This window comes from Macrotis lagotis, chromosome 6, assembly GCF_037893015.1.
Source record: "Macrotis lagotis isolate mMagLag1 chromosome 6, bilby.v1.9.chrom.fasta, whole genome shotgun sequence".
NCBI classification, from domain to species: domain Eukaryota; kingdom Metazoa; phylum Chordata; class Mammalia; order Peramelemorphia; family Peramelidae; genus Macrotis; species Macrotis lagotis.
Genome location: NC_133663.1, coordinates 45,582,744 through 45,596,189, shown reverse-complemented (window position 1 = coordinate 45,596,189; position 13,446 = coordinate 45,582,744). Strand labels below are relative to the sequence as shown.

General features: G+C 38.7%; 1 long non-coding RNA gene across 3 annotated transcripts in view; it reads right to left on the bottom strand.

Moving 5' to 3' along the window:
* LOC141490798 (uncharacterized) overlaps positions 1 to 13,446 on the bottom strand; it is a 48,893-nt gene that overhangs the window by 34,333 nt on the left and 1,114 nt on the right. The gene's annotated exons all lie outside the window — the stretch shown is intronic.

The following is a 13,446-nucleotide window of genomic DNA, read 5'->3' as shown; positions in this document are numbered from 1 at the left end:
TTATGGATCCTGCCTCATGGTGATGCTTAGTCCACTAAAACTCCCAAATCTTTTTAATTTCATTCAATTCATACCTCACCTATTGTATGCCTGAAAAGTAATTTTTTTTAAATTTGAGATAATGAAGATCAACTCAAGTTCAGGTTTTTACATTTATTCTTTTTGAATTTTAATTTATGGTTCCCCAAATGCTCAAACTTATTCGTTTCCTTTTGGATTCTAATTCTGTCAGTCAATGTGTAAGCCATCCCCAATTGAACTACAAATTTGATTTAAAAAAAAAACTTCTACAGGAAACTTTTGCCAACCCCTCTTAATTTTAGCTCTTTCGCTCTCTTAATAATTTCTATTTATCCTGTATATAGCTCATTTACACATAGTAGCTTGCCTATGGTCCATCCTATTAGACTGTGACCTCCTTGAGAGGAGAAATTCTTTTTGTACTTGTGTTCCCAGTACTTAGCACAGTACCTAGATTAGAGCAGGTGCTTAATGGGAAAGCATAAACATAGCATACTTATGCAAGTCAGTACTGTTTCCTCAGCTATAAAAATTAAGATTTTCAACCCTGCTTTGTTGAATTACTTGTGGGTTTACAACTCAGTTGTAAGCCCAGTGGTAAAATTTTACAGCCAGTTTTTACCTCTTAACTTAAAACTCCCACACAATTTCCTTTCATCAAACTCAATAATTCCACAGTCAACACCACATCCTCTTTAACTTCCTGTTTTATTATTTGACCCATCAATCCTTTCCATCAATTTGCTTTACCTTTTAATTGTTCAACTTACTTTTTCTTATTTGGTTTTGCCTTGTCTTGCCAACAACCTTCTCCCTATGCTTCTTGAGTCTACTTCAAGTTCCACTCCTTAATCCTTAATCCTTCTATATTCTCTAAATTGACTATTTCCAATGAGAAACCTTGGCAAACATTATTATCAATTAAGTTGCAGATTGTTGGGATCGAAAAGGACCTTGAAGATCATTGCTGTTGATTCCTGAAAGACTGTGGGATTCTTTCCCTAAGAATTATTTTTGGTTTAGTTTCAAATATACTTAACAGTTGGCATTTTGAGTATCCTTTAAGTCTTATGAAGCATTCCTCAAAAGTATATTTTGAAGTAAGTTGTGAAAGTATTATTACCTTCATTTTACAGGTGAGGAAAGGGAGGCTTAGAATATTTGGCACTTGGCCATAGTAACAAGGAGGGAAAGTTTGGAGCCTGGAGTCAATCCTAGGTCTCCTGACTTGTGACCTGTTAATACTATACTGCTTCCTTATTGCTGCCACCAACTGGCCCCTTCCCACAAGTCAGTTTGATTTGAAAACCTATTTAACTGTAACCCTATAATAACCTTATCGCTTTTAAGGACTAAGGAATGAGAAACCCTAATTCCTCAATAAAGAAAGGACAATTTGAAGGGTTTGAAATGTCAGGGAATTCTTGACTTTTGCTTGGGTTCCGAAGCAAACCTCTAACAATAACTAATAATAACTGATGATAATAATAATAATAATAACTGATATTAATCTAGCACTTTAAGTTGACAAGTCACGTTCCACACATTATTTCCTTTAAGCCCCTCGACTAACCCTGTGAGGTAAGTGCTACAGATATTGCCAACTCCTTTTTATGGAAAAGATAAATGACTTACCCAAGGTCATCCAGATAATATATGTCAAGAGACAGGATTCAAACCCAGGCCCTCCTCCATCCTCTCTAGTCATAATTCTTGTTATCAATCATTTATGTCTTGTCTGATTCTTGGTGACTCCATTTTTGTGGTTTTCTTGGATAAGATACTGGGTACTTGGCCATTTCCTTCCCCAGCTCATTTTATTAATGAGCAAACTGAAGTGAAAAAGATTGAGTGACTTGCCCAGGGTCACATAGCTGGTAAGTGATTGAGATGAATTAGAACTCAGGTCTTCCTGGAGACAGGTTCAGTGCTCTATCCACTGGGTAGAGCCACACACACACACACACACACACACACACACACAAACACATTTATCTAAAAACTCATATCATCCATTCATTTTGTTCATTCCTTGAATAAAATCTTTAGAGTTCTATAGTTGGTTGGAAATGAAACTTTATTTCAAAAATAATGTTTAAGGGTTAAAAAATAGAAAAATTACTTTTGATTTCATAAAGGGGATATTGGAAAGCATTTTAAAGATAAATGATAAATGGTCAAAAGTGGGAATAATGTGCACAATTCAAAGTTGTTTTTGATTGTTTTGATAGTTTTGATAATAACAGCTCATTTATATAGAGCCTTAAGTTTTGCAGGGTGCTTTACATAAATCATTTCATTTGACCCTCAAAATCCTATGAGATAGGTAATATTATTTCTTCATTTTACAGATGAGAAAAACAAGTTCTGTCTTTTTCATAATAATATTTATCCTTTGTTCAATCATTTTATAGGGTGGTTGGCCAAGAAACACTGTAGTAGCCCAATAATTGAAACTGATGATCACCCATGGGATAATAGAGATGTATGGTGGATGTGAATAGCTTCTAAAACATTACAAATAAAAAATTATGAAGGTCATAATTTTTAATCACATCAGAAGAAAAAAGAGATGACATCAATAAATGTTTTACTGAGAAAAAGATGGGTTTGTGATGTGGCAAAAAATCCAGAGTTAACCAATGGGCAGCCATGTGCCCCATTGGCATCTTCCCAATCTCAAGAGTAATCAAAGATGACACCAGCATATTGGGCAGATCTTTTGTGACCTAAGGGAAGATGTGCACAAGTGTCTTACTGTATGCACAATCATAGATGGTTGTGATCTATGTGATTAAAAGAAATACAAAAAATTAGGGATATCACAAATTCAATTGAGTATCTATGTACAGTTAAGGAAACTGAGGCCTGGAGACATAGTGATTTGCCATGGGCAAAAGTTAGCTGGTCGGGGGCGGCTAGGTGGCATAGTGGATAAAGCACCAGCCTTGGAGTCAGGAGTACCTGGGTTCAAATCCAGTCTCAGAGACTTAATAATTACCTAGCTGTGTGGCCTTGGGCAAGCCACTTAACCCCGTTTGCCTTACAAAAACCTAAAAAAATAAATAAAAAACAGTGAATGATTCAAGTTGAAAAATGGATGTTGAATGATTGATATGTTACAAAGCTTTAAAAAAATAAAATAAAATAAAATAAAAAAAGTTAGCTGGTTAGTGTCTGAGACCAGATTTGAATCTAGATGTTCCTGATAATTTTTCTTGCCTTTGCAGTCTCTCCTCAGCAACTTTCTTTAGAAGCCCTTGTTTCTTAAAAACTAAGCTCAAAGACTATCTTCTATATGAAAATTTTTCTGGTTCCCTGGTCCAGTGCCTCCCACCCCTCCCACCCCACTATAATGTATTTCTTTTTTTCTAGACTTGTTTAGGTACATACTCTCTCCCCCTTGATAGGACAAAAGCTCCTTGAAAGCAGGAACTGGTTTTTTTTTTGTCTTTGTATGACCAGAGTCTATCACATCTCTTTGGTATCTAAAGAGCATTTTAAAATGCTAATAGAATGATTGATTGACTTCTCTCTCCCTCTCTGGCTTTCTTTTCTCTTGACTCCTTTTTTTCATACTATGCCTGTCTGTGTCTATATTTTTGTATCTTCTTCTGCAGAGATGCTCATTCTCTGTTTCCTGGTCTCTCTTCATGTTCAACACCATTTTATTTGCCCTTTCTTCCCCTACCTCCTCTATCCTCCCTCTCTTAGGTGACCAAGTCCTATGTATTCTTAGATGTATTTTATTTCAAAGTTTTGTGTTCTTGATTCTTAATATTTAAAGATCTCTAAATGGAAAAAATAAATAATTCTAGTTGCTCTCTGTTTGTGTGTGGTCCTCAATGTACACTTTTTTTTTCATCCTGTGGTTTAGTGGCAAAAATTCTGCAACCCTGATTAAGGATGTGGGCATTCTCCCAAGCTAGCTTGAATTGAAAAGGATGGCTAGTGCTTGAATTAGCTTTCTTTGGTCTCCACCTGGTGGTGGGAAGTCAGAAGACAAGTCCCTTAATGGACAGAAGACGCTGCAGAGGCAAAGTCCCAGTTACAGTTGAGGTCATCTTACTAATTTGTATTTTATGTGCAGAGTGATTCACCTCGAGAGGATGAAATAATTTACACTTATAATTAGCAAAGGTTGATTCTGTGACTTTGCTCTTCTATCCCCCCCTGATTTGGAAATGGAGGCTCAGAATAAAACCTAATCACTGAAAGAGGGGGGTTTAAGATTTTTTTTTTTAGTTCCTAAATCTCTTTAGTGGGGCCAAAGGTCAACCCACTCTATTACCCCCTTCTCCAGATCATCACCCTGCACTATTTTTGTTCTCTTCATGACAAAAGGGGGAACTGATGGGCTGTTCTTGCTTGGATCCTTACTTTTTTTTTTTAACCTTTTAAAGTAGTTTCAACTTGGAAGTGAAATATACAGGTTAAAAAGCTAAAGTTTTGTATGAGGTGCATCACAAGTTAAATGGGCTTTCATGGAACCATGCCAAGTACTCAGAGCTCTTCTGGAAACTCCTGGGGATTCCAAGGGCACAGTGACTCAATGCTTGGGCTTTTGGGGGATGATGAACTTCTGGTTGCTCTGATCATTTGGTGACTCAACATTTAAAGGATATGGCATTTTAGAAAAAGTGGTAAATCCTGAAGGGTCTCTGGGTCATCCCCTGTCTGAGCAGTGAAGGGAGTACTGCAACTTTTATTAAAAACAGGAAGGGTTTCTGTCTCAGCCTTTTGAGGATGCAAAAATGGCAGGTGATGTCATGTGACTCTACAGAAGCATGAAAAAGGACATCCTTTTTTATCCAAGATCACTGTGACCCCCCCCATTGCCCCCCGTGACTCAAATGGACTTGAACCAAGGGATCCTGGATGCCTTCACTCATTTTGGATTTTTTTACTTTACTCCTTTTGTGTTTGTTCAACAAACAAGTATTCAAGAGTAGACCAAAGAAGGCCACCTTGTACATTTGACAGAGGTCCCAGATTGGAGCTGCCTGTTGACAGAGAAGCTTCTGTCCTAGCCAGGATAGTCACTAACAAGAAAATTGGACTAAGACAGCAGATAAATACTGAAAGATATTCGGACAATGCTTAACTGAGGTGAAATTTAATATGCTTAATTAGCAGTTCTGTGAATTGATATCTATTCTGATGAAGTCTCAATATTAGTAGGCATGTTGAGTTTTTGCATCTCATTCTAACCTTTCTGTTCTTCCAAGCTGTCATTCTTCTATTCTTAGCATTCCTTTGCATATGGGAATAAATTACTTGTACTGAATCCTGATATATATTGTTCATTTAGTATCCTTTTAACTTTCTTATCACCTTTTGATGAATCATTAGACTTGTGAGCCACAATCTAATTTACTAAAATTAAAATCATCTGCAGTAACCAGGATGGGAGACTTAATCAACCAATAATTGTGAGAAAAGGGAGCTCCCTTTCAATAGAGGCAGACCCCCCAGGACTAGATGGAGTCCGAAGAGCATGTTTAATACAGGATCAAAAGGGCCAAGTGCCCCTAAGTGATCCTACTCCCAAGGGCTCAGCTGATAGATTCTTCAAAGTTGCACTTGCCTTTGGAAAAAAAGCACAGGTCCCCTGGAGGGAAGATATTTTAATTCCCATTTTGCAGATGAGGAAACTGCAAAAGGGAAATTACAGCAAGTGTCAGAAGCAGGATTTAAACCACACTGCTTTTAGAATGGCCTAAAAAACTCAAAATTCTTATGTTCTATTTTTCTAAGTCTATATCTATTTTTTTTTTGCTTCTTTACCTTGTGATTCATCTCTTTTCTGTCTATTTTTTAAACTCAAAATTCTTTTTTAAAAGAGTAATTTCTTGGGGCGGCTAGGTGGTGCAGTGGATAGAGCACCAGCCCTGGAGTCAGGAGGACCTGAGTTCAAATCTGGCTTCAGACACTTCATAATTACCTAGCTGTGTGGCCTTGGGCAAGCCACTTAACCCCATTGCCTTGCAAAAGCATAAAAAAAAAGTAATTTCTTCCCTAATTATATGGCAAGATAATTTTTAGCATTCATTTTTACAGGATTTTGAGTTCCAAAATTTTCTTCCTCCCTCTCCTCTCTCTTCTTAAAATGGTAGGTAATTTGATACAGTTTATATATATATATGCTAACATGTAAAACATATTTCCATATTAGTCAGAGCTGTGAAAAAAGAAACAGATCAAAGGGGAAAAACACTCAAAAAGAATAAATTAAGTGAAAAAAAGTATGCTTGAATTTGCATTCAGAATTCAGAAGTTCTTTATCTGGATATGAATAGCATTTTCCTTTGTGATTGGTTTATTCTTGTTTTAGATCATTGTTAGCTGAGAAGAGTTGAGACATGCATTGTTGATCCTCACATAATATTGCTGACACTATGTATAGCATTTTGCTGGTTCTGCTCATTTCACTTTGTATCAGTTCTTAGACATCTTCCTCAGTTTTTCTGAAATCTGTCTGATCATCATTTCTTATTGCACAATAATTTTCCCTTACATTTGTATACCATAGTTTGTTCAGCCAATTTATAGGCAATCCCTCCACTCCTACTTTTCTGTCCAGTAAGATAGATTTCTATATTCAACGGATTATGTATATTATTCCCTGTTTGAGTCAATATTGATGAAAGTCAAGATCAAGTGATGCTCATCATCCACTTTCTCATCTTTCCCTCCACTGTAATAGGTTCAATAGGTAGAAGGGGCCCTGTCTTAGACTTCTTGTGCCAGGGCTATAGACCTTGGCTGTTTACTTGTTTCTACACCAATGCTTTCCTGAGGTCCACAGGGGGACCTCCATCTGGTGTGGCTCTTACAGGATGGGGTGAGGGGTGGTTGGTGCTGCTAGAGGCCTCAGAGGTCTGGCAGCTTACCTGGTTCTGAGCTGAGGTCCTAGTGCCAATGTCTGGTGGGGGGTATTTCTGCACTTCCTTGAGAAAGTGGGGGGAAGTAGGAGGTGTGTTCTGGTTTCTCAAAACATTTTTGTTCTATTTTCTCCAATTTATATCTATTTCTTAAATTTTCCTACTTCTTTTCTGTCCATTTTTAAATTGCCATATCATTCTGGACATCATTTTCCCCTTTTGTCTTTATCATCCCTTCCTCTCCTAATCTCCTGCCTGCCTTCACCACCCTGCCTCCTACACACTTAAAAACAGTCATTTCTGCCATAATGATGGTGCTGGGGGTAGGGAACAACCTGCTGACATTTGTGAAGGGAAGTGAAAAGACAAAGTGGGCCTCTTTCAGTCAGGCCCCAAAGCAGAAACGAAAACCACAGGAAGCTGAGAGCCAATTCCCTGAACTCTGTTGTGGAAGGGGCTGAGCCAGACCTTCTCTGCTTGCTGAACCCTTCGGTCCAATTCCCCCACAAACCATACATACGCTCTTCTGCCTCTTGTCCCTCAGCTTAGCATCTTGAACTTCCAGCAAGTGACCTCAGCTCTGTCCCACCAATGAGTCACTTCTATTATCTTCATGACTTTTGGGGACAATCCTTCCCTATTTTCTGGCTCAGGAGATGGAGCCATTTGTCTCATAGAAGACCCAGGTCCTGTCCATTCTTCATCACCAGGTTTTTCCTTCCATTCATTATTGGCAAAGACACAACCATCCTCCCCATCACCTCAGTGTCATCCTTGACTCCTCACTCTCTGTCATCCATGGGGTCCCAATCAGTTGTCAATTCTACCTTCTCCGCATGTTTCCTCTAAACCTTCTTTCTTCTGACACTGTCACCACCCTGAGAACTCATGACATAGTTTTCTAATTGCTGTTTCTGTCTCATATCTCTTCCTGATTCAATCCTTCCTTCATTCAGCCACCAGAGATCTCCCCAAAGCACAGGTCCAATCATGTCACCACAACCTTCTCCTCCAACGCGCACACACACACACACACACACACACACACACACAGAGACTAAACTCCACTGACTCCCTATCACCTCCAAGATCAAACATAAATTTGATTTTCCTAATTGAGTCCCCTCTTCCGACCTGTCCAGTCTTCCTTACTCCTTGCCATGTACTCTCCAATCCAATGACATTGACCTCCATATGCTTCCCCACCCAAGAAGCTCCCTCTTCTAAATTCCAAATATTTTCACTGATTTCCTCATGTTTACAATTCTCTCTCCTTACCTCTCAACATCCCGAACTTCCTTCAAATCTTAGCTAAAATTCCTCTCTCTACAAGAAACCTTTCCCAGTCCCCTTTAATGCCATTGACCTTCAATTTATCCTGTCTTTATGCTGTTTGAACATAGTTGCTTGAATGTTGTCTCCTTCACTAGATTGAAACCTCCTGGAGGGCAGGCACCACTTTTACCTTTCTTTATATTCCCAGCACTTAACATAAATTAATAAATATTTGTTAGCTCGACTTGGCCATGGCTTTAGAGCTAGAAAGGGATCATCTAGACTTCTCATTTTTTTGTTGTTAAATTGTTTCAGTTGTGTGTGTGTGTGTGTGTGTGTGTGTGTCTTCATGACCCCATTTGGGGTTTTCTTGTCAAAGATATTGGAGTGGTTTGCCATTTCTTTCTCATTTTACAGAGGAGGAAACTGAAGCAAACAGGGTTACATGAATTGCCCAGGGTGATATCAGATTTGAACATAAGAAGATGCATCTTCTTGATCCCAGATCTAGCACTTTATCTACTATGCCACCTAGAGGCTCAAAAAAGTAAGTAATTTGATCAAGGTCAGAATGTAAGAGTGAAGGGGCAGCTAGGTGGCGCAGTAGATAGAGCACTGGCCCTGGAGTCAGGAGTACCTGAGTTCAAATCTGACCTCAGACACTTAATAATTACCCAGCTGTGTGGCCTTGGGCAAGCCACTTAATCCCCATTGCCTTGAAAAAAAAAACCTAAAAAAAAAAAAAGAATGTAAGGATGAGGAAATGTTCAGCCCACTGGTCATACACTGCCGATGAAATCATTTGGTCTAGTGCTGCCAAGGCAACTGCAGATGGGATTCAAAATTCAATAAATCTAGATGCTTTTTAGGGGTGAATTAATTCAATGTTTGACCAGATACAACAGGCTAATTTTTATGTTTAAGTTTTGGCAGGGAAAAAGGTTCCCCACTTCCTGTTATAATGGTTAATTAATGAGGAAGTCAGAGATTTGAATTCAGGATCTCTGTACAAATACAGTACTTCCATTGTAGCATGACACTCATAGAATAAAGACAAAAATCCTTTGTTTTTTTGGTTGCTATTCAATTTTCCCTATTCCTTTTCAAGTGGGAAAGGAAGAATGAACCAGGCATGATGTGTCTTTAAGCAGAAAAAAAATGTGTATATTTGAACACACACACACACACACACACACACACACGTGTGTGTGTGTGTGTGTGTGCGTGTGTGTGATATTATTCTTAAATTCTGGAATCCTTGAGCAAACTTTTCAGAAAAGGAAACTCTGACCTGTTAGAGATCCTGGAAGCTTAAGGGATCTATGGAAGACTTGACGGAGAAGTAGGGGCAAATTGTATGGTAACTAGTAACGTCTTTTGTGATGGTTCTTGTGAAATACTCATTTTTGTTTTTTTGTCTTTTATTCCAGAGGATTTTTGATTTCATTGATGTATGTCCTTTCTTATACAATAGAGAACAAAGAAATCATTCACACCTTTTCACTTTGTGCCATTTTTGCACCATTTTTTTCTCCTTTTTTCCTAACTGATGTCATCAGTAAGGAGATTCCTTCTGTCAGTTTGGATCTGAAATATAGAAGCCCAGAGACATTCAGTCATCATCATAATAGGCATCATAATGCCTACTATGTGCCAGTCTCTTAACAATTATTATCTCATTTCATTCTCACAATAAGCTTGGGAGATGGATGCCATTTTACAAGTGAGGAAAGTGAGAAAGAGTCATTTAGGAATTTGCCTGGTTAGTGCTTTTCTGAGGGCAGATTTGAAATCAGGTCTTCTGGACCTCAGTACACTATCAATCACATCACCTAACTGCCCCGGTAAAGTGACTTGCTAAAAGTCACAAAGCCAGTAGGTGTCAGAAATGGTATTAACACCCAATCTTTCTGACTTCAAGCCAGTTCTCCGGTCACCCACTCTCTCTCCCATAAATCCTCCACTGAGCATCTCCCTCTGGAACTGGAGGTTTTTTCCTTTTGACAGCTACTAGTACGGTGCTCAGGTTATCCAACTTTTCTGATCAGATAGTTCTAGAATATTATTTTATTGGGGGGGGGGGGTTCTAGTACATGTACACATCACAATATTGGTCCACAAGGCATCTTTCCACATGGAAGGTGCTAGGGGAAATGGCTTCCATGTGAATCAAGAAGTCTTTTCAACTTAGATCTACTTGGCAGAGATTACATTTTGCTGATCTAGCCTTTGAGAGTCCAGGTTTGCCTTCATCCATCCAATAATAAGGCACAAGAATGAGACTTTCTTGGAAGATGCATAGTTATATAGCAAAGGAAATCATTCTTTTATTCACCAAGCAAAGTATTGTACCCAATACTTTTTTTACTCAAAGTATAAGGCTTCAACAAGTCCCTTGAGGATATATCATAAACTCCTATGCTTAGTATCTACAGGACTTCACAAGATGTGTCTTTTCAGGCTTATTGCACCTATGTCTTTTTTCTTTTCTGAGGCAATTGGGGTTCAGTGACTTTCCCAGGAAGTGCCTGTGTGTCAAGTGTCTGAGGTCACATTTGAACTCAGGTCCTCTTGACTACAGGGCAAGTGCTCTATCCATTGCACCACCAGCTGCCCCCACCTATGTTTCTGATGAGTCTTTCATGTGCTCTAAATTCCAATCCAACTTTCTGCAACCTTCTAGTTTGCATCTCCATGTCTTTGTACAACTGGAGCAGTGGATCAAGGTCCATTTTTCTTTACTCATCAAGAATGCTTGGAGTTACCTTTCCTTGTTAAAGTCAGTCCTGTGCTTTGGAGATTACTTCCATGAATGTGGATAATTTTAACATGACATGAAAATCCTGAATGGTCCCTTTGTCATCTTCCTGTTTGTGATAATCACAAGGGAGTTATGTAAGCTAAAAAAACAGATAGCATCCAGTTTAGCCACAACTCTTTCATTTGGCAAGACATAAATACTTTGACTTTCCTGAGCACAATCAGGATGGGCCAAATCTGCTCAAACTGACACTGCTCTTTCATGATTCATGAACTGAGCTATACGAGCCGATTTCTGCTTCTCTACTTTATCTTTCATTTCCCGAGTAGGTGGATCAAACATGGTCTCAAGATGGAAATGACCAGTCTTAGAGGCAATCATGTGAATTCAAGAAGACAAACAAGAGGAGTTATTAGGACATTTTTTTTAGTTTTTTTGCAAGGCAATGGGGTTAAGTGGCTTGCCCAAGACCACACAGCTAAGTCATTATTAAGTATCTGAGGCTGAATTTGAACTCAGGGGATTCCTGACTGCAGGGCCGGTGCTCTATCCACTGCTCACCTAGCCACCCCAGGACATTTTTTTTTTTTTAGGAAAAGCTTCTGCAGTGGAGATAACCACCAATTGCCTGCAAACCTAGCTATTTCACTAACAGAGAAATTGTTTGGACAGTTCTGAGCAAAGGTGAAATGTAAAACACCTAATTAACTAACCATTCTGCAAATTGCTTTATGTTCTAATAAAGTTTCAGATCAGGCTCCCAGGAAATTATATAGGTAGTCTTAAGTTAACTTATTGAATCCTATGCTTAATGAATGTTTGTGAATACCCTATGCCTGTCATTCCTGTTTGTGTGTAGGAATAAATTGCCCATTCCATACCTGATTCATTTATGCCTCCCTTTTTAAGTAAGCCTTAAATATGTGTTAAAAATCAACTTATTCCTGGGCACTCACTCTAACAAAAGTGAGCCTGATTCCTCTCATTAGAGGCAATACAAATTATGTGTCTGGCTATAGTGAAAGGGGTAGGTACAGTACTCTCAGGCCAAAGCATAACTCAGAAAGACTTCAAGGTTAGGGATGGAATGCACTCCCTCCTAGAATCCCTGGCTTCCTTTGAAGTTCACCTGAAGTCCTTTCTCCTACACGATCTTTGCCAGATCACCTGTTTTCTAGTACAATATCCCCAGCCCATCCCCAATTTTGTATTTTTTCTTTTAGATATATGTATTTCCTCTTGACCAAATGTAAATTCCTAAAACTCTGGATGCCAAATCCAAACAAAAACAATTGTCACCCTGAGACAGAGCCCTAAGGGAAAATTCCAATGGGGACCACTACTCAGAGTAAACTAAAAGTTAGGTTTAATTTGCTAATTATTCTAACAAGGTTCTTTTTCTTCCTCTCCTTTACCACACCCTATACCCAACTTAAAAATACAATTTTGCATGTTTCTCTATGCAGCAAGCAGGCAGATGTGGTAGATCAGCTTCAGAAAGCTACAGGCAGGCCTAAAGGTTTGATAAGATTGTACTTAAATTAGAATGCCAAAGTGATTTAGAGGAGAGGCCAGAGGTGAGGACTGGACTGCTCAGGGCAGAGGTGCCAAGAGATCTGGAAACATGAAACCTGGACAAAGTACTCACAGGGACCAAGTGATGATAACTGTAGCCAGGATGGAAACTTGGATGTTGAAGTTATAATAACATGTCAGTGTGGGGCACACACTAGAGAGAATAAGCAGCTCATAGCAAGAATACAAAGTGAATCAGGCGAAGCTCTTCAATGGAGAAAGAGACATCAGAGGTGGTCAGATGATAAATAATAAAGTGTGATGAAACACTGAGCCCATTGTGATTTTGGTTTCCACTATTACTCTGGAGAAGGAGCTGGGAAAATATAGGTTTCTGACAATCAGAATATTGACAGGGGCGGAAAGCTTGTTCTATTTGCCAGCTTCTCAGGAAGAATTCCATCCTGGGAATTTGGAGGATTTCCTTCAATCCTTTGAGTTGAGATATCTGGGGATCAGTTGTCATTCCTTTTTTTTAATTTTTTTTTGCAAGACAATAGGGTTAAATGATTTGTCCAAGGTGACACAGCTAAGTAAGTACTAAGTATTTGAGACTGGATTTGAACTCAGGTCCTCCTGACCCCAAGGCTGGTCCTCTATCCACTGTGTCACCTGGCTGCCTCCTCTGTAACTAACTTTTATTTATTTCCCTATTGATGAGGAAGGAGGATACTCACTAAAAGATTATTAAATTAATTGTTAGATGAAGGTTAAAGCAAGACTTTGATGGTGAGATTATATGCAGCTTTTCCATTATCTTTTGTGTGATACTAGACATACTTTTGATAATGATGATGATTGACATCATAAGCTTGCACAGAGTATGAGTGGTTAGTAAGATCATATTCTATACATACCTATTACTATACACACCTATTACTGGGTGAATTTTCATTCTGGGTGATACTAGACATATGATGATGATACTAA